This window comes from Carcharhinus amblyrhynchos, chromosome 28 (assembly GCF_965287045.1).
Source record: "Carcharhinus amblyrhynchos chromosome 28, sCarAmb.v2.hapA, whole genome shotgun sequence".
NCBI lineage: Eukaryota > Metazoa > Chordata > Chondrichthyes > Carcharhiniformes > Carcharhinidae > Carcharhinus > Carcharhinus amblyrhynchos.
The window spans coordinates 33724212-33743426 of NC_137351.1; positions in this window are offsets into that span (position 1 = coordinate 33724212).

The window sequence follows — 19215 nt, forward strand, 5'->3', positions numbered from 1 at the left end:
CTGCTCGGTGCATATTTTTTTTTACTGTCCTCCCTTCCATCTTGTGTATTCTAACTTTCCTCTAACTGCGCAAGTCTCTGGGACTGTGTGGGCATCTGTACATTGCCATGTAGAACATAGAACACAGAGCATTACAGCGCAGAACAGGCCCTTCGGCCCACGATGTTGCACTGACCAGTTAAAAAACAATGACCCACTAATCTAAACCAATCCCTTTCCATCCATAAACCTATCCACGGATCTCTTAAACGCCCCCAAACTAGGCGCATTTACAACTGCAGCAGGCAGGGCATTCCAATCCCTCACCACCCTCTGGGTAAAGAACCGACCCCTGACATCCGTCCTATAACTACCCCCCCTTTAATTTAAAGCCATGCCCCCTCGTGCTAGCTTTCTCCATCCGAGGAAAAAGGCTATCACTATCCACCCTATCTAAACCTCTAATCATCTTATATGTTTCAATAAGATCCCCTCTTAGCCGCCTTCTTTCGAGCGAAAACAACCCCAAATCCCTCCGTCTCTCCTCATAGGACCTCCCCTCCATACCAGGCAACATCCTGGTAAACCTCCTCTGCACCCTCTCCAAAGCCTCCACATCCTTCCTGTAATGTGGGGACCAGAACTGCACACAGTACTCCAAGTGCGGCCGCACCAGAGTTGTGTACAGTTGCAACATGACGCTGCGATTCCTAAATTCAATCCCCCTACCAATAAACGCCAAGACACCGTATGCCTTCTTAACAACCTTATTTACTTGATTCCCAACTTTCAGGGATCTATGTACACATACACCTAGATCCCTCTGTTCATCCACACTATTCAAAGTCTTCCCGTTCCTATCTATTCTTGGACTCCAGTAGTGGCCAATCTGAGATGTTACCAAGGCAGCAGGAACACAGCTCACGCGCAGCTGTATTTAACCTGGCATTGCCACAGGGCTGCCGTTGACCAGAGAAGGAAGAAGCAAAGGCTGACTGTGGTGTGGTCAGGTTTCTCACTGTGGCCAAACCTCACAGTGTTGGAGAGTTCAGCCAGAGAACTGAATCGGACTGAGCTGCAGCAATCCCTCTTCCAGTGGTGACCCACAATGTTTATCTGGAAGCAAGTCAGCTGGCCCTCAAAGCAGCCTACACCTTCCTCCCCAAGGACCTGTAGTTTCACTGGAAACTAACACCTTACACAGAGGATCCTCGCGTATTTGCTGTAGGCATATTTAAGCCAGGCTTGCCTGCTGTGCCAACAGGTTCCTGAAATAAAGAGCTAATTTAATCAGAGATGCTCGTTTACAGCCTGGTGCTTCCTCCAGTCAATATGTCTTTCTGGCTGACTGAGCTCTAATGCAGTCCAAACTCACTGTTGTCACATACGTGGTCCTCTCCTTGGTAACATATTCAGAGAATAAGGACACCTGGTAGCTTAGGGGCAGCACGGTGGCACAGTCACTGCTGCCTCACAGCTTCAAGGACCTGGCTCCGATTCCCAGCTTGGGTTTTTGTCGGTGTGGAGTTTGCACATACAAAGAACAAAGGACAAAAACAGCCCGGGAAACAGGCCCTTCGGCCCAACGAGCCCGCGCCGCCATTTTAACATTACCAGTAACCCCTCTCCACCCATGACCCTTATCTATTGTTTTATGGCCATCCACATTGAGGGAAACTAATTTAGGGACAATTGATTACCTCCAATCAGCCTAACAGCACATCTTTGGGGTGTGGGAGGAAACCGGAGCACCCGGAGAAAACCCACGCAAGCACGGGGAGAATGCGCAAACTCCCAAAGACACCGGCCCAAATCCATGTGTCTGCACAGCAATCAGTGATAGTCACTGAGCTGTCGTGACCCATCCCCCCCATATCTGCGTGGGTTTCCTCTGAGTGCTCCGGTTTCCTCCCACAGCCCAAAGATGTGTGGGTTAGGGTGCATTGGTTATGCTAAGTTGCCCCTTAGTACTGGGATGCTTAGATTATCAGGGCAAATATGTGAGGTTATGAGGATAGGGCCTGTGTGGGATTGTTGTCAGTGCAGACTCAATGGGCCAAATGGCCTCATTCTGTACTGTAAGGATTCTATGATACCTGCTGAACACTATCACCATCCTTGTCTTCTGATCCCCATCTTGTCGCCTTGGTCTCTGATCTCTGGACTCCAGCCCATTCCTAACCTCTAATCGTGAATCACTAGCTCTAATCTCCCTCTCACTTCCAGCCCTCACTTGCCTCCATCTATCTTTGCTCAAAACTCAAAATTGGAGGTGTCTGAGGCCTGAAGGTTTAGGCCGAAGGACCCTACCCTGTGCCTCCTGAACAATCCAAGGACGACTCCAGCTGAAATTCTACCTTTGCGTCTTTCTCCAAGAACATAAGAAATAGGAGCAGGAGTAGGCCATCTAGCCCTTCGAGCCTGCCCCGCCATTCAATAAGATCATGGCTGATCTGAGGTGGATCAGTTCCACTTTCCCGCTTTCTCCCCATAACCCTTAATTCCCTTGTCTGTCAAAAACCTATCTACCCGTGACTTAAATATATTCAGTGAGGTAGCCTCCACCACTTCAACGGGCAGAGAATTCCAGAGATTCACCACCCTTTGAGTGAAGAAGTTCCTCCTCAACTCTGATCTAAACTGCACCCCCCCCTTATCTTGACGTTGTGCCCTCTAGTCCTGCTATCCTTTCTGAGCGGGAAGAATCTCTCTACCTCTACCCTATCCATCCCTTTCATTATCTTATACGTCTCTATAAGATCCCCCCTCATCCTTCTAAACTCCAACGAGTACAGACCCAGTCTATTCAATCTCTCCTCATAGTCCAACCCTCTCATCTCCGGTATTAGCCTAGTGAACCTCCTCTGCACTCCCTCCAAGGCCAATATATCCTTCCGCAAATGCAGTGACCAAATGGTGCATTGGAAGATTGAAGACTGACTAAATTGGCAAATAAAACCAGGAGTCCAGCCGTGCCAACTTAACAGCATTAATACCAGGCAGAGCTGAAGTAAAGCCAGCTGTGGTGCAGTGGGTAGCTCTTTCACCTCTGATGCCAGTGTGTTGTAGGTTCAAGTCTTGCTCCAGAGACATGAGCACAAAGTCTAGGTGAAGACATACAGCATCAAAAGGGTGCTGCGCTGTCAGAGGTGCTCTCTTTTGCATGAGACATCAAACCGAGATCCCCATGTATCCTTCAGGAAAAGATTCCATGGCATCATTTCAAGGAACAGCTGGGGAACTATCCCCAGTCTCCTGGACAACATTTGCCTTCTAACCAACATCACTAAAAGGATCATTGTCACATTATGAGATCTTGTTATGTACAAATCAGCTGTTACATTTCCTACATTACAACAGTGACTATACTGAAACACACACAGTATCAGCACTGCTGCCTCACAACTCCAGGGGCCCAGTTTGATTCTGGCCTTGGGTCCCTATCTGTGTGGGGTTAGCCCATTCTCCCAGTGCCTGTGTCTGGGTGCTCCGGTTAGGTTAGGTGGATTGTCCGTGCTAAATTGCCCCTTAGCGTCCAAAAGTGTGCAGGTTCAGGAAATAGTATTATAAATATGTGGGGTGGCAGAGGAAGGGCCTGGGTAAGATGTTTTGTCAGCGAGTCAGTGCAGACTCAATGGGCCAAATGGCCTCCTTCTGCACTGTAGGGATTCTACAATTCTGTGGGGCAGCACGGTAGCACAGTGGGTTAGCACTACTGCTTCACAGCTCCAGGGTCCTGGGTTCGATTCCTGGCTCAGGTCATTGTCTGTGTGGAGTTTGTACATTCTCCTCGTGTCTGCATGGGTTTCCTCTGGGTGCTCCAGTTTCCTCCCACAGTCCAAAGATGTGTGGGTTAGGTTGATTGGCCATGCTAAAATTGCCCCTTAGTGTCCAGGGATGTGTAGGTTAGAGGGATTAGCGGGTAAATGTGTAGGGATATGGGGGTAGGGTCTGGGGGGGATTGTGGTTGGTGCAGACTCGATGGACCTGGTTCTGTGGTTTAATTGGCTGCAACTACATTTTGGAAAAACACTGCGATTTTGTCTTTTTATTTCTACAGGTCAGCCTCGAGCAGACAACAAAAATCATGAATCTCCATCATGAAAGGTAGCAAAGGCAGATATTCTCAGACAGCTGTGTCTGGGTCTGAAGACTTGGATTCTGGTCTGAACCCAAATGTGTATATCTGAAATCTCTCCCCCTCCCTTCCCTACCCCCCATCTGAATGCATCACTGCATCTGGAAATACCAACTAGCTACCCATGTGAGAAGGAAGCAATACTAATGTGCAAAAGGTCTTTTCAACAGAAACAGCAATATTAGTCATTATCACCAGAAAATAAAGCTCCAAAAATAATCCAGAAACTCCGGTGTGAAAAGACCAGAAGTATCGCAATTTGCGATGTTGTCATCGCTCAGTGATAATAATAGCACGGAGTGTCAAAAGGAGAGAATTCCAAAGCAAGGGTTTCCAAACGGTAAAGAATTGGTATGAAATATCACATTTTGTAATGCTGCCATTGTGATGCTGTGGGTGGTGTCTCTACCTCTAGGCAAAATGCTCTCGGTTCAAGTCCCACCTCAGGACTTCTTGGCTATAAAAAGTGAGTATGTAACAGCCACATTGATTCTCAGCGTGTAAATCCTGCCAATTTGGTAAGAATTCCCTGATCAGCCAAAGCTGCAGAAGGCAAAAACAAACCACTGCTGTACTTGGCCAAGTATAATTATGGACCAATCCAATGTGGTGTTTGCACATTCTCCCTGTGTCTGTGTCAGGGGCCCCGAAGGGTCATTTAGACTCGAAACTCTGGTTGTTCCTCTCTCCTGCTGTCAGACCTGCTGAGATTTTCCAGCATTTTCTGTTTTTATGCCCCTGTGTCTTGTGTGGGTTTCCTCTGGGTGCTCTGGTTTCCTCCCACAGTTAGGTCTTTTGGTCATGCTAAATTGCCCCTTGGTATCTGAAGTGTGTAGATTTGCTGGGGTAAATGTGTGGGGTTACTGGGATAGGGCCTGTCAGAGGGCTGGTTACTCTGTTAGAGAGTCGGTGCATACTGGAGGGTCTGAAAGACCACTTCTAAACTGTAGGGAATCTATGATTCTATGATTCCTATGACCCCTTAGAAGTAAAGCAGTGAATGTATGGCCTTTATTCTATTCAGTATAGTTATTATCTTCTCCTATTGTCCCTTGGTGGCCAAATATGACTAGGTTAGGTGGATGAGCCATGGTAAAAGCACAGGGTTTTAGGGATATTACGGGTGGAAGGGCCTGAGTAAGATGCTGTTTTGGAGAGTTGGCGCAGGCTCAGTGGGCCGAATGGCCTCTTTCTGCACTGTAGGGATTCTATTATCCCTTCAATATATAGATGGTGAGTATCGTAGACAGATAGATCTGCCCAGGATTCACTGGAGAAGGAGAATGGGAGGTTAGACAGGTGTTTGCTTATGTTAAGGGCTTTGAGAAGCAAAAATAACCACTGGCTCTAGAACACAATCTCCATTCCACATCACAGAACAGGCACATACACAGAAGAAGAGTGCAGTTAAGAACATAAGAACATAAGAAATAGGAGCAGGAGTAGGCCATCCAGCCCCTCGAGCCTGCCCCGCCATTCAATAAGATCATGGCTGATCTGAAGTGGATCAGTTCCACTTTCCCACTTTCTCCCCATTACCCTTAATTCCCTTGTCCACCAAAAACCTACCCGCGTCTGAAATATATTTAGCAAGGTAGCCTCCACCACTTCAACGGGCAGAGAATTCCAGAGATTCACCACCCTTTGAGTGAAGAAGTTCCTCCTCAACTCCGTTCTAAACTGCCCCCCCCCTTATCTTGAGGCTGTGCCCTCTAGTCCTACTGTCCTTTCTGAGCGGGAAGAGTCTCTCCACCTCTATCCTATCCATCCCATTCATCATCTTATACATCTCAATGAGATCTCCCCTCATCCTTCTAAACTCTAACGAGTACAATCCAGCCTCTCTTCATAGTTCAACCCCCTCATCTCCGGTATCAGCCTAGTAAACCTCCTCTGCACTCCCTCCAAGGCCAAAATATCCTTGCGTAAGTGCGGTGACCAAAACTGCACACAGTACTCCAGCTGCAGCCTCACCAGTGCCCTGTACAGTTGCAGCAAGACCTCCCTGCTTTTATATTCAATCCCCCTCGCTATGAAGGCCAGCATCCCATTCGCCTTCCTGACCACCTGCTGCACCTGCAAGCTGGGTTTTTGTGACTCATGCACAAGGACCCCGAGGTCCCTCTGCACCGTAGCATGCCGCAGCTTCTTGCCCTTTAAGTAGTAGTCCCTCCTACTATTATTCCTGCCAAAGTGGATAACCGCACACTTGCAGTTGAACAGAGGGATCTGGGAATACAGATCTGGGAATTACCATTTATATAGATGATCTGGAGGAGGGAACCGAGTGTATGGTGTCGAAATTTGCTGATGACACCAAGATTGGTGGAACGGCAAATTGTGCGGAGGGTGTGGAGAGTCTGCAGAAGGATCTAGATAGGCTGGGCGAATGGGCCAGGAACTGGCAAATGGAATTTAATGTTGGCAAATGTGAGGTTGTCCACTTTGGTAGGAATAATGGTAGGAAGGACTATTACTTACGTGGCGAAAAACTGCAGCATGCGACGGTACAGAGGGACCTCGGGGTCCTTGTGCATGAGTCGCAAAAACCCAGCCTGCAGGTGCAGCAGGTGGTCAGGAAGGCGAATGGGATGCTGGCCTTTATAGCGAGGGGGATTGAATATAAAAGTAGGGAGGTCTTGCTACAGCTGTATAGGGCACTGGTGAGGCCGCAGCTGGAGTACTGTGTGCAGTTTTGGTCGCTGCACTTACGCAAGGATATTTTGGCCTTGGAGGGAGTGCAGAGGAGGTTTACTAGGCTGATACCGGAGTTGAGGGTGTTGAATTATGAGGAGAGGCTGAATAAACTAGGCTTGTACTCGTTAGAGTTTAGAAGAATGAGGGGAGATCTCATTGAGACGTATAAGATGATGAATGGGATAGATAGGATAGAGGTGGAGAGACTCTTCCCGCTCAGAAAGGACAGTAGGACTAGGGGGCACAGACTCAAGATAAAGGAGGGGGCAGTTTAGAATGGAGTTGAGAAGGAACTTCTTCACTCAAAGGGTGGTGAATCTCTGGAATTCTCTGCCCGTTGAAGTGGTGCAGGCTGCCTGCTAAATATCATTAAGACGCGGGTTGATAGGTTTTTGGTAGGCAAGGGGATTAAGGGTTATGGGGAGAGGGCGGGAAGGTGGAACTGAGCCACGACAGATCAGCCATGATCTTATTGAATGGCAGGGCAGGCTCGAGGGGCGAGATGGCCTACTCCTGCTCCTATTTCTTATGTTCTTACGTTCTTATTACAGGTACAGAATTCCCTAAAAGTGACGTCACAGGTTGTAAGGAGTGCTTTTGGTACATTGGCCTTTATAAATAGGAGTATTGAGTATAAAAGTTGGAGTGTTATGGTAAGGTTATATAAGGCATTGGTGAGGCCGAATTTAGAGTGTTGTGCGCAGTTTTGGTCACTTAGTTACAGGAAGGATGTAAATAAGGTTGGAAGAGTGCAGAGAAGGTTCACAAGGATGTTGCCTGGACTTGAGAAGCTGAGTTACAGAGAGAGATTGAATAGGTTAGGACTTTATTCCCTGGAGAATGAGAGGAGATTTGATAGAGGTGTATAAGATTTTGATGGGTATGGATAGAGTGAATGCAAGCAGGCTTTTTCCACTGAGGCTAGGGGAGAAAAAAACCAGAGGGCATGGGTTAAGGGTGAAGGGGGAAAAGTTTAAAGAGAATATTAGGGGGGGGATTCTTCACGCAGAGAGTGGTGGGAGTGTGGAATGAGCTGCCAGACAAATGCGGGGTCACTTTTAACGTTTAAGAAGAACTTGGACGGGTTCATGGATGAGAGGGGTGTGGAGGGATATGGTCCAAGTGCAGGTCAGTGGGACTAGGCAGAAAAATGGTTCGGCACAGGGGCCAAAAGGCCTGTTTCTGAGCTATGATTTTCTATGGTTCTAAGAGTAAAGGTTTGATGACAATATCCTCTCAGTGTGGAGGGTCACCTATTGGGAATACGCATTAGGAGTTTAGGTTCAGAAGTCAGCATTTGGTATGTAGAACCTTCCCAAGCTTTGCAATTTTCAAGTATCCGATATTGGATTTCCTGAGGTTGTCTGAAAGAGAATCATATTCCGCACGGATTGCACACTGTCCCAATCGGCAAACCTTCTCAACGTGTGGTTAGCTGAGGAATAACTGAACACCAGGGATGTAGATAATGGAACTGAGGAGAAAGAGCTGAGTGGGAGACAAGTGTCAGAAAACTTGATTTACCATCTTTTTCTAAAACGTTAAATTTTTTTCACAAGTAATTCACAGGACACTTATTGTAGAGTAACATTTACATTCACTTGTGTTGGAGTGAGCATGTTTAGGCTGACAGGTTATTTTATCATGAATCGTAAGATCTGAGACAGTGCACATCAAGATTTAAGGCAGATTTTTTTTGGTCCATTACAGACAGAGGTCACACATTTTGTGAGGGAAAGGGGTCATATGAGAGGTCAGGCTCCATATTGGAGTCAAAGACATAAGTAGGTAAAGCTTTGAGGTCCTAAAGACAGACTTACAGGAGTTCAGAAAAAAGATTGAAGATCAGTAACTCAAAGATGGTTGTTATGCTTATATGTGTGAGTCACATCTTATCCAAAACTTTTAAAGCATGAGCTATAGTCAGTGTGTAATCTTCCAGAACTAACTTCTCTTTTCAAAGACGGGCTGCAAAAGATGACTCTTGGTGTGTGGATTCCACAGATCTGCCACATTATCTCGAGGAGCAAAGGGACACTTGAGTTTTTTTAGCAAGAAACACATCCTCCTCCCCCACCGCCCAACCCCATTTGAAAGAGAGCTGTGAATAACCACATGGTAAGGTAGCCAGACTGACTGCGCTTTAAAAAATACCCTGGAGTACCGCCTGTCGGGTGACTCAGAGCAACTACAGAAATAGCAGCAGCAGAAAAGGCTTGGGAGCTGGTGGCAGCAATGCCATAAGGTCTCCAAACCTGTTCCTTTTCAAATCAAATACAGAAAACAGGCCTCCTGGGATCGAGACCAAAAATAATTAGCATTGTGACCTGCTGTGAATGTATCTCTTTGAGAAAATCCTGCAATAGTGTATAATTTTGGCAATAAATCCACTTAGTCTACACTTCAGGAGTGAAGGTGTTTTCTCCATCAGTCCTGTTATGCATCATTCTTCCAAAATAAGACAAGCCCTTGAATTACGAGCTGTTGTAAAAATGCACTATTCTTCCTAAATGTGTTTTGTGTGTGTGGGTGTGTGTGTGTGTGCATGTGAGCGTGTATGTGTGTGGGAATGTATGTGTGAGTGTGGGTGTGTGTGTGTTTGTGTGAGCGTGTGTGTGTGTGTGAGTGTGTGTGTGTAAGTGAAAGCGTGTGTGTGTGTTTGTGTATGTGCGTGTGTGTGTGTGTGTGTGTAAGTGAAAGCGTGTGTGTGAGTGTTTGTGTGAGTGTAAGTGATAGTGTGTATGTGTGAGTGTGTGTGTGTAAGTGAAAGCGTGTGTGTGAGTGTTTGTGTGAGTGTGTGAGTGTAAGTGATAGTGTGTGTGTGAGTGTGTGTGTGCGAGTGTAAGTGATAGTGTGTGTGTGTGAGAGAGTCTTTGTGTGTGTGAGTGTGTGTGTGTGTGTGTGTGTGAGAAAGTGACTTATTTAGATTTTCAAATGGACATGTGAATAAATAACCCTCTTTATTTAAACCAATGAAATGTTTGCTGTTGGTTATTCACATTGACTCAGCCGTTAGGAAACAATCCATCTTCCTATTCAAAGACAAACTGATTACAGGCGTTAAAGGGAAGGGAACAGGGGTTTCAGTTCCTTCTTACCTCTGTCATTTGACAGTGGTAATGTTTTTAATTACACATTAGTGCTGTATCCTATTGAGAATACGAGCAGTACGAAAGTGCAGTTGAATGGATAGCTGGAGGAATGCTGCAGATTCCTGGGACACAGGGATTCCTCCGCTTTCCGTGCGGAGGAATGTGTACAAATCAGATGGGTTGTCCCTGATCTGAACTGGGATCAATGTCAGACAACCGAAATGCAGGAATTCCAGGGCAGGTACAGTGAGCCATTAACACCATGGCAGCTCCCCAGAACTGTCCAGCATGTCCCAGGAAGGGCAGATTATTTTCCTGAATACTGCTGGTAACAACACCTGAGTTAAAACACAGGAGAATGCAAAATTGAATGAAAAAGTAGTGCCAGCCCTGGCCAATGGGTAGCTCACTAGCCTCTGAGCCAAGAAAGTCCAATGTTCAGACCCTCAGTCCATGGACTAGAACAAGGAAATGTCGTCACTTTCTGGGAAGAAGGAATGCTGGAAGTGTTGGGTGGGGTTTTCCTGGCAGTCCCTCTGGCTGGATCACCTTCTCCCGCCGATGGCAAACCCTGTCCTCGGTTCCTGTGCAGGGGGGTTGTGAACAACGGGAAACTCCATTGACAGTGGCAGGTTTGGGAGTTTCCACAGCTGATCAATGGTGTGTTACCTCCACCGCCACAAAACACACAGTGAAGAGGTTGTTACAGGTCCCGGGGTTCAAATGCTTTAGTCGGAGTAGGGAAGGAGGTAGAAGGGGGGGGAGGGGTAGCATTATTAGTCAAGGATTGTATCATGGTGTCAGAGAGGAAGTTTGATGAGGACTTGTCTGTTGAGGTAGTATGGGCAGAGATTAGAAATAGGAGAGGAGAGGTCACCCTGTTGGGAGTCTTTTATAGACCTCCTAAAAGTTCTAGAGAGGTTGAGGAAAGGATTGCGGAGACGATCCTGGTTAGGAGTGAAAGTAATAGGGTAATTGTTATGGGGGACTTTAACTTTACTAATATTGATTGGAATAGCTATAGCTCTAGCTCGTTAGAGGGGTCAGTTTTTGTAAAAAGCATGCAGGAAGGTTTTTTGACTCAGTATGTAGATAGGCCAACTAGAGGTGAGGCTATATTGGATTTGGTGTTGGGAAATGAGCCAGACCAGGTGCTAGACTTGGAAGTTGGTGTGCATTTTGGTGATAGTGATCACAATTCGGTTAAGTTCACCTTAGTGATGGAAAGGGATAGGCATGAACCTCGGGTCAGTAGTTTCAGCTGGGGGAAGGGTAATTATGAGGCTATTAGGAGAGAATTAGGAAGCATAGGTTGGACTAGGAGATTACAGGGACTGGGAACGTCCGAAATGTGGAGTTTTTTCAAGGAGCAGCTACTGCGAGTCCGTGATAGGTATGTCCCTGTCAGGCAAGGAGGATTTGGTTGGGCTAGGGAACCGTGGTGCACTAAAAAAGTTGATTCGTTGGTTAAAAAGAAAAAGGAGGCTTATGTTCGGATGAGGCTTGGGCTCAGGTAGTGCATTAGAAAGCTTTAGATTGGCTAGGAGGGAGTTGAAGAGTGAGTTAAGAAGGGCTAAAAGAGGACATGAGAAGACTTTGGCTGATAGGATTAAGGAGAATCCTAAGGCGTTCTATAGGTATGTCAAGAACAGAAGGTTGGTTAGGGCAAGATTAGGGCCAGTTACGGACAGTAGAGGGAAGTTGTGTGTGGAACCAGAAGAGATTGGAGAGGCATTGAACCAATATTTCTCTTCGGTGTTCACGCAGGGGGACATGAATACAGCTGAGGAGGACACTGGGTTGCAGGGATGTAAAAAAGACAGTATTGCAGTTGATAAGGGGGATGTGCTGAATATTCTAGAGGGTTTGAAAATAGATAAGTCCCCTGGTCCGGATGGGATTTACCCTAGGATTCTCTGGGAGGCAAGAGAGGTGATTGCAGAGCCTCTGGCTCTGATCTTCAGGTCGTCGTTGGTCTCTGGTATAGTACCGGAAGATTGGAGGATAGCGAATGTTGTCCCATTGTTTAAGAAGGGGAACAGAGACTTCCCCAGGAATTATAGACCGGTGAGTCTTACTTCTGTTGTGGGCAAGGTTTTAGAAAAAATTATTCGGGATAGGATTTATAGTTATTTGGAGAGTAATGAATTGATTGGAGATAGTCAGCATGGTTTTGTAGTGGGGAGGTCGTGCCTTACTAACCTTATTGAGTTTTTTGAGAAAGTGACCAAAGAGGTGGATGGGGGTAAGGCAGTTGACGTGGTATATATGGATTTTAGTAAGGCGTTTGATAAGGTTCACCATGGTAGGCTTCTGCAGAAAATGCAAATGTATGGGATTGAGGGTAGTCTGGGAAATTGGATCAGGAATTGGCTAGCAGATAGGAGACAGAGAGTGGTGGTTGATGGTAAATATTCGTCATGGAGTTCGGTTACGAGTGGTGTGCCTCAGGGATCTGTTTTGGGGCCACTGCTGTTTGTAATTTTTATTAATGATCTGGATGAGGGTATAGTTGGGTGGATTAGTAAATTTGCTGATGACACCAAAGTCGGAGGTGTGGTGGATTGTGAGGAAGGGTGTCATAGTTTGCAGGGAGACTTAGACAGGTTGCAGAGCTGGGCCGAGAGGTGGCGGATGGAGTTTAATGCGGAGAAGTGTGAGGTAATTCACTTTGGTAGGAATAACAGATGTGTTGAGTATAAGGCTAACGGGAGGACTTTGAATAGTGTGGATGAACAGAGGGATCTAGGTGTATGTGTACATAGATCCCTGAAAGTTGGGAATCAAGTAGATAAGGTTGTTAAGAAGGCATACGGTGTCTTGGCGTTTATTGGTAGGGGGATTGAATTTAGGAATCGCAGCGTCATGTTGCAACTGTACACAACTCTGGTGCAGCCGCACTTGGAGTACTGTGTGCAGTTCTGGTCCCCACATTACAGGAAGGATGTGGAGGCTTTGGAGAGGGTGCAGAGGAGGTTTACCAGGATGTTGCCTGGTATGGAGGGGAAGTCCTATGAGGAGAGACTGAGGGATTTGGGGTTGTTTTCACTAGAAAGAAGACGGCTAAGAGGGGATCTTATTGAAACATATAAGATGATTAGAGGTTTAGATAGGGTGGATAGTGATAGCCTTTTTCCTCGGATGGAGAAAGCTAGCACGAGGGGGCATGGCTTTAAATTAAGGGGGGGTAGTTATAGGACGGATGTCAGGGGTAGGTTCTTTACCCAGAGGGTGGTGAGGGATTGGAATGCCCTGCCTGCTGCAGTTGTAAATGCGCCTAGTTTGGGGGCGTTTAAGAGATCCGTGGATAGGTTTATGGACGAAAAGGGATTGGTTTAGATTAGTGGGTCATTGTTTTTTAACTGGTCGGCGCAACATCGTGGGCCGAAGGGCCTGTTCTGCGCTGTAATGTTCTATGTTCTATGTTCTATGTTCTAAGAGGGTGGAAAGCCCAACTTGTTGTCTTTTGGGAGGAGGCATCTGTAACGACCTCAATCAGGTCATTGAGGTTGGCCGAGTGGAGGATCCAATTGATGGGCCAATCCGGGAGCTTTGTATTTAACTAAGAGTGTCAGTTCTTCTGACACCCCAGACTGCTGACTGCTAGCACTCTGCGTTCTGCTGTTGGAGTTCGTAAATAAAGGGATCTGGTGAAGGGACTTCTGCCTCTGGAGACTTTTTACAGCACCAAACCAAGTCTCTAACAGTTTGCAGATCTCAGGCATTCAGATCAGGGGAATTTTACATGGTGCCCCCACCAACACTGATCCCTCAATCAACATCATTACAACCCTACGGCTATTATTGCTGTTTGTGGGGGGATTGCTGGGTGCAAATTGGCTGCCACATTTCCTACATTAAAACAATGACTACAGGCTGTAAGGTGCTTTTGGCCATGGTGGTGAGAGCTTCTGTACGCATGTTATTTTTTGAGCATTTATTTATTTGCTAACACCTTTCAAGCTGGAGAGCGAGGCTGCTTGTCAGGGGCAGATTGAGGAGATCTTAATAAATGCACCCAGTCAGAATTGACAGCTCGACACTACTATCCACTTCCAATCCAGCTGTTGGGATTTTTAACACCGAGGCTTTCGCCTTCACTCTCTGTACACCTGAGACAGAGACACGGCTGGTTGATATTTCAGAGTCTGATACTTTGTTCTTCCCGATAGCAAGTTCTCCTCAAATCCTCAAGGATGAATAATTTCATTGCGTTACTTGCATTTCAGATAAAGCAGCTCATCGAAGTCAATCCAACAATCATTTTGTCCTAATGGACGGTGGAATCTCTACAAATCTGACCTCCTGCTGTGATATTACGGAGCTGCCTCAACCCAAACCACCATCAAGCATTCCTTCGATAGTTGGAAAATTGCTGCAAACTATTAAAGACGGTTCAGCAAATATTTATTTGAGGAAAAAAATGCTGTTAATTTTTTTTTCAGAGCGTTTGACTTTTTACTGGCAGCTTACAAGATTGAATTGGAATATCATATTAATATTTCAGCGTGCCTTCAATTTATTTTCTCTTATGAAAGATGGAGCGAGATGACGGGTGGAAAGCAATTTCCTTTGAGTTCTTTGACAGGCAATTTTGTTGCTTTTGTGGACCTGTCACTTATTAGCCTGGTGTTTCGCACAGAGATACCCTAAGGATTACGAAGCAGCCAGCAATTGATTACACAAATTTGTGAATAATTTTAATACACACCAACACTCAAAGGGATGTTTACATTCAGTTGTATTTATTCTGTGATTAGATACAAAATTGTTCAGTTCATTTATAATAGATCACAGTTTTCACAGGTGGGATTGCAAGACCTGAACACGTAATTATGATGAACACATTTGCAGGAATATTAGCAGCCACTGTTCAATAATCGCAATGTATGCAGTCTTTCCGTGTTTGCACATATTATGGGAGTAATTATGTGGAGAGCTGCTGATGACAGGGACCCTTGAACTGCCTCACACCAATTCATCCAAGCATGAATTAGATCAGATTTCTTTAAGGAATCTTGGGATTCAGCCCAAGAGGGTTTTTGAGACGTGTCACGTGGTGAGTGAGGGGTCTGGGAGGGAAAAGGTGAATTTGATTCAATGGTTCCCCCTGTCAATTCTTTAAAAGTCCACTCATGGCATGTGGCTGGTAGTAAGGGAGTGGAATGCCCTGCCTGCAGCAGTTGTGGACTCGCCAACTTTAAGGGCGTTCAAATGGTCAGTGGATAGGCATATGGATAATATTGGAATAGTTTAGGTTAGAGGGTCATTAGATTGGTTCCACTGGTCGGCGCAACATCGAGGGCCGAAGGGCCTGTACTGCGCTGTAATGTTCTATGTTCTATTTGTTACCGGCATCTTGGCTTCATCGAGGGCAGTTAAGAGGCAACCCCCATTCTCTGGGTCAGCGATAGATTATTAATAGAGATTTGCTCATTAGGATTACTCAACAGCTCCGTTACCATTGTAGCATGACACTGCCAGGATGGTGGAAGGTGAACTAAATAGGTTCTCGCTTTCATCTAACAATTGCAATGTTGCCTGTTGCTATATTCCTCCTTTCCTGCACACCACAGCTTGTCTGTACAAGAAGATTTCTATCGTTCACCCACAAAACTGACTCAACTTCAGCTTGTGGCACCAGCGCCAATTAGAAAATATCAACAGGATTAGACAAAGTCACCATGGATTTATGAAAGGGATCTCATGTTTGAAACTTACTGCAGTTCTTTGTGGAAATAACTAGTAAAATAGATAAGGGCGAGCCAGTAGATGTGGCGTATTTAGATTTTCAGAAAGATTTTAACACAGACTTACATAAGAGGTTAGTATGCAAAATTAAAGTACATGGGATTGGGAATAATATATTTGCATGGTTTGCAAATTCTTTAGCTAACAGGAAAAGAACACTGAAAATAAATGGGTATTTTTCAAAGTGGCAGGCTAGTGGGGCTCACAGTAAGCTCCAGAGACCTGGCTAGTCTCGCCATCGCTTTCTGATCAAACTCAGAATTTGTAATGTAATCCCACCCTGATCTCAGCATGCTGCAGAAAGGTGATAGGTTGCCTCTACAGGAGCATTGCAGGAAGCGTTCGTGAACAGTAAGGTAAATCTCCAGTTGGATTCACGTGCGTTGCCAAGCTGGGTCACTGAAAGGAACTTTGGTGGGAAGGAGGGTTTGGGGAATTCAGGCCATTGAGTGAACAATGGAAAAAAAAAGAGGGCTTGTTCTGTTCATCCCTTCAAAATATTTCTCATTCTACTTTGGGATGAAGATTGGATTTGGGCGCTATCGCATAACAGGCCAGAAATTGTTGGAAAAAAGCAAATTGCTAGGGATGCTAGAATCTGAATAAAAAACAGGAAATGCTGGAAAATCTCAACAGTCTCTGGAGAGAGAGAATAGTGCAGATATTTCATAGAATTCCTACAGTGCAGAGGGAGGCCATTTGGCCCATCAAGTCTGCACTGACCACAATTTCATCCAGGCCCTATTCCCATCACCCCCACATATCTCCCTTCTAATCCCCTTGATAGTAAAGGGCAATTTAGCGTGGCCAATCCACCTAACCCGCACATCTTTGGAGTGTGGGACGAAGGCAGGACTGGAAAATTGCAGCCATGAGGAAAGGTTGGATAGGGCTAGGAACATTCTCCAGGGATAGAGGAGACTGAGGGAGATTTGACTGAGTTGGACAAGATTGTGAAGGGCCTGCATAGAAAGGATGGGGAAGAGCCTGATTCCCTCAGTGGAGTGGTCAGTGACTAGGGGGCTTAGACTTAAAGAGATTGATAGGAGGTTGAGGGGGGAGATGAAGAAATATTTTTTTACCTGGTACTTTGTGAGGATCTGGAACTCACTGCCTGAAAGAGTAACAGAGGCAAAACCCTTTAAAAAGTATCTGGATGTGCACCTGAATTACAGAGCCACAGTCCAAATGTGGGAGTGGGATTATGTTGGGGGGCCCAGTTTTCAGATGGTGCTGACACAATGGGCAGGCTGGCCTCTTTCTGTGCAGTTAATGTTCTGTGATCCTATAATTCCACACCATTATCACCAATTTGAGCCACATAAGTGATAATGTCCCGTTTCATCACAGCTCGCTGGGTGATCTGTGACACACTCCACTGCCAGAGTTGCAAATCCAAGGATTTCCAATCTGACTGTGAACCTTCCCATTATCTCACCAAATTGCTGGATTTACATTCTGAATGAAGCTGACTGCAGCCATTGCCGGCCTTTCATTTCATAATGTCTCTGTTAATTACACGGTTAATGGTCCTGACATGAAACTGAACCTTTGCCCAGAACAGGAATAATCAGAACTATGGATTTTCATTCCTGAGGTTAGTCAATGTTAATTGCTCTTCATTAAAATGTACTTTACACTCTATTTTTTCTCTCTTAATCCAATTTTTAATTCCCTTTCTTCTTCTCTCTCTCTGATTTAACTCGAACTCAATCACTTGTCTATGCTTAACTTTTATAGGTTGTACAGGCAAAACTTTACAGCTGATGATCACAAGGTTTTCATTTTCCTGTTACTCTCAAAGTTCCGCTACCAACTCACACTTTCAGTAATCCGAGACATCAAAATAATAAGATATGAATTGTGTGCTAATTCATCTCACGAGCAAATTTACGCTCTTAGAACATTACAGCGCAGTACAGGCCCTTTGGCCCTCGCCGACCAGTGGAACCAATCTAATGACCCTCTAATCTAAACTATTCCAATGTTATCCATATGCCTATCCACTGACCATTTGAACGCCCTTAAAGTTGGCGAGTCCACAACTGCTGCAGGCAGGGCATTCCACACCCTTACTACCCTCTGGGTAAAGAACCTACCTCTGACATCCGTCCTATAATTACCACCCCTCAATTTAAAGCTATGTCCCCTTGTGTTAGCCATCACCATCTGAGGTAAAAGGCTCTCACTGTCCACCCTATCTAACCCTCTGATCATCCTGTATGCCTCAATTAGGTCACCTCTTAACCTTCTCTTTTAATTCACAGGTTTTAAGTCGGTCCGCCTTGTTGTCCAACGAGGGGCATACACGCGATGGGTCATACTTGGGCTGCCCTTGGTTGTTCGAGATTGGCCTAGTGCTTCATGTCGTTAGTGTGTGCCTAAACTGGACAAGATACTGGGCAAGACGACAGCTCAGTGACTATCACTGATTGCTGTGCAGACACATGGATTTGGGCCGGTGTCTGTGGGAGTTTGCGCATTCTCCCCGTGCTTGCGTGGGTTTTCTCCGGGTGCTCCGGTTTCCTCCCACACCCCAAAGATGTGCTGTTAGGCTGATTGGAAGTAATAAATTGTCCGTAAATTAGTTTCCCTCAATGTGGAATGCCATAAGCATAGACAAGGGTCATGGGTGGAGAGCGGGGACACTGGTATTGTTAAAATGGCGGCGTGGGCTCGTTGGGCCGAAGGGCCTGTTTCCCGGGCTGTTTTTATCTTTGTTCTTCTCTCTAACAAAAACAACCTCAAGTCCCTCAGCCCTTCCTCAGCTCTTGACATCAGAGAATCTGAATATCAGCGACGTATAAGGGACATTGGAAGCAATATGGCTCGTTCTGTGCCACTTATAAAATAATTTTCACCGCTGACAGGTCAGGCCAAAACCTCATTAAAATTAAACATTAATTAAAGAATCAGAGAAATCATCGACACATCACAGTGCAGAATGAGGCCATTCAGCCCAATAAACCGGCACCAACAACACTCCCTCCCAGACCCTATTCGCATCAGGACCATTAACCGCGTAATTAACAGAGACATTATGAAATGAAAGGCCTGTAGTGGCTGCAGTGAGCTTCATTCAGAGTGTAAATCCAGCAATTTGGTGAGATAATGGGAAGGTTCACAGTCAGATTGGAATTTCTTGGGACTGCGACTCTGACAGTGGAATGTGTCACAGATCACCCAGCGAGCTGTGACGAAACCGGACATTATCACAGCTGTGGCTAAATGCTGTTGGAAGTGGGGAGGGGAAGAGCAAAAGGCAAAGGGTGGAGGCTGGAAGAGATTAAATGACAAAGATGTCATGGATCTAAAAGCAAAGGGAATGGTAATGGCTGTAGTAAAGAAATAAGGCATTTATTGAAATGTCTGTGAGTGACAGGGTAATGAGCAGCTCTGTCTGAAAGCAAAAGGTGAAAAACAAGTTTCAGACCATCGTCGCAAATAAAAACAGAATCAAATCAAGGACAGAGTTCATGTCTAAAGTTGCTGGACTCAGCGTTGAATTCACAAGTGCCGAACGGGTAGATGTAGTTCCTCCTGCTCCCAGCTTCATTG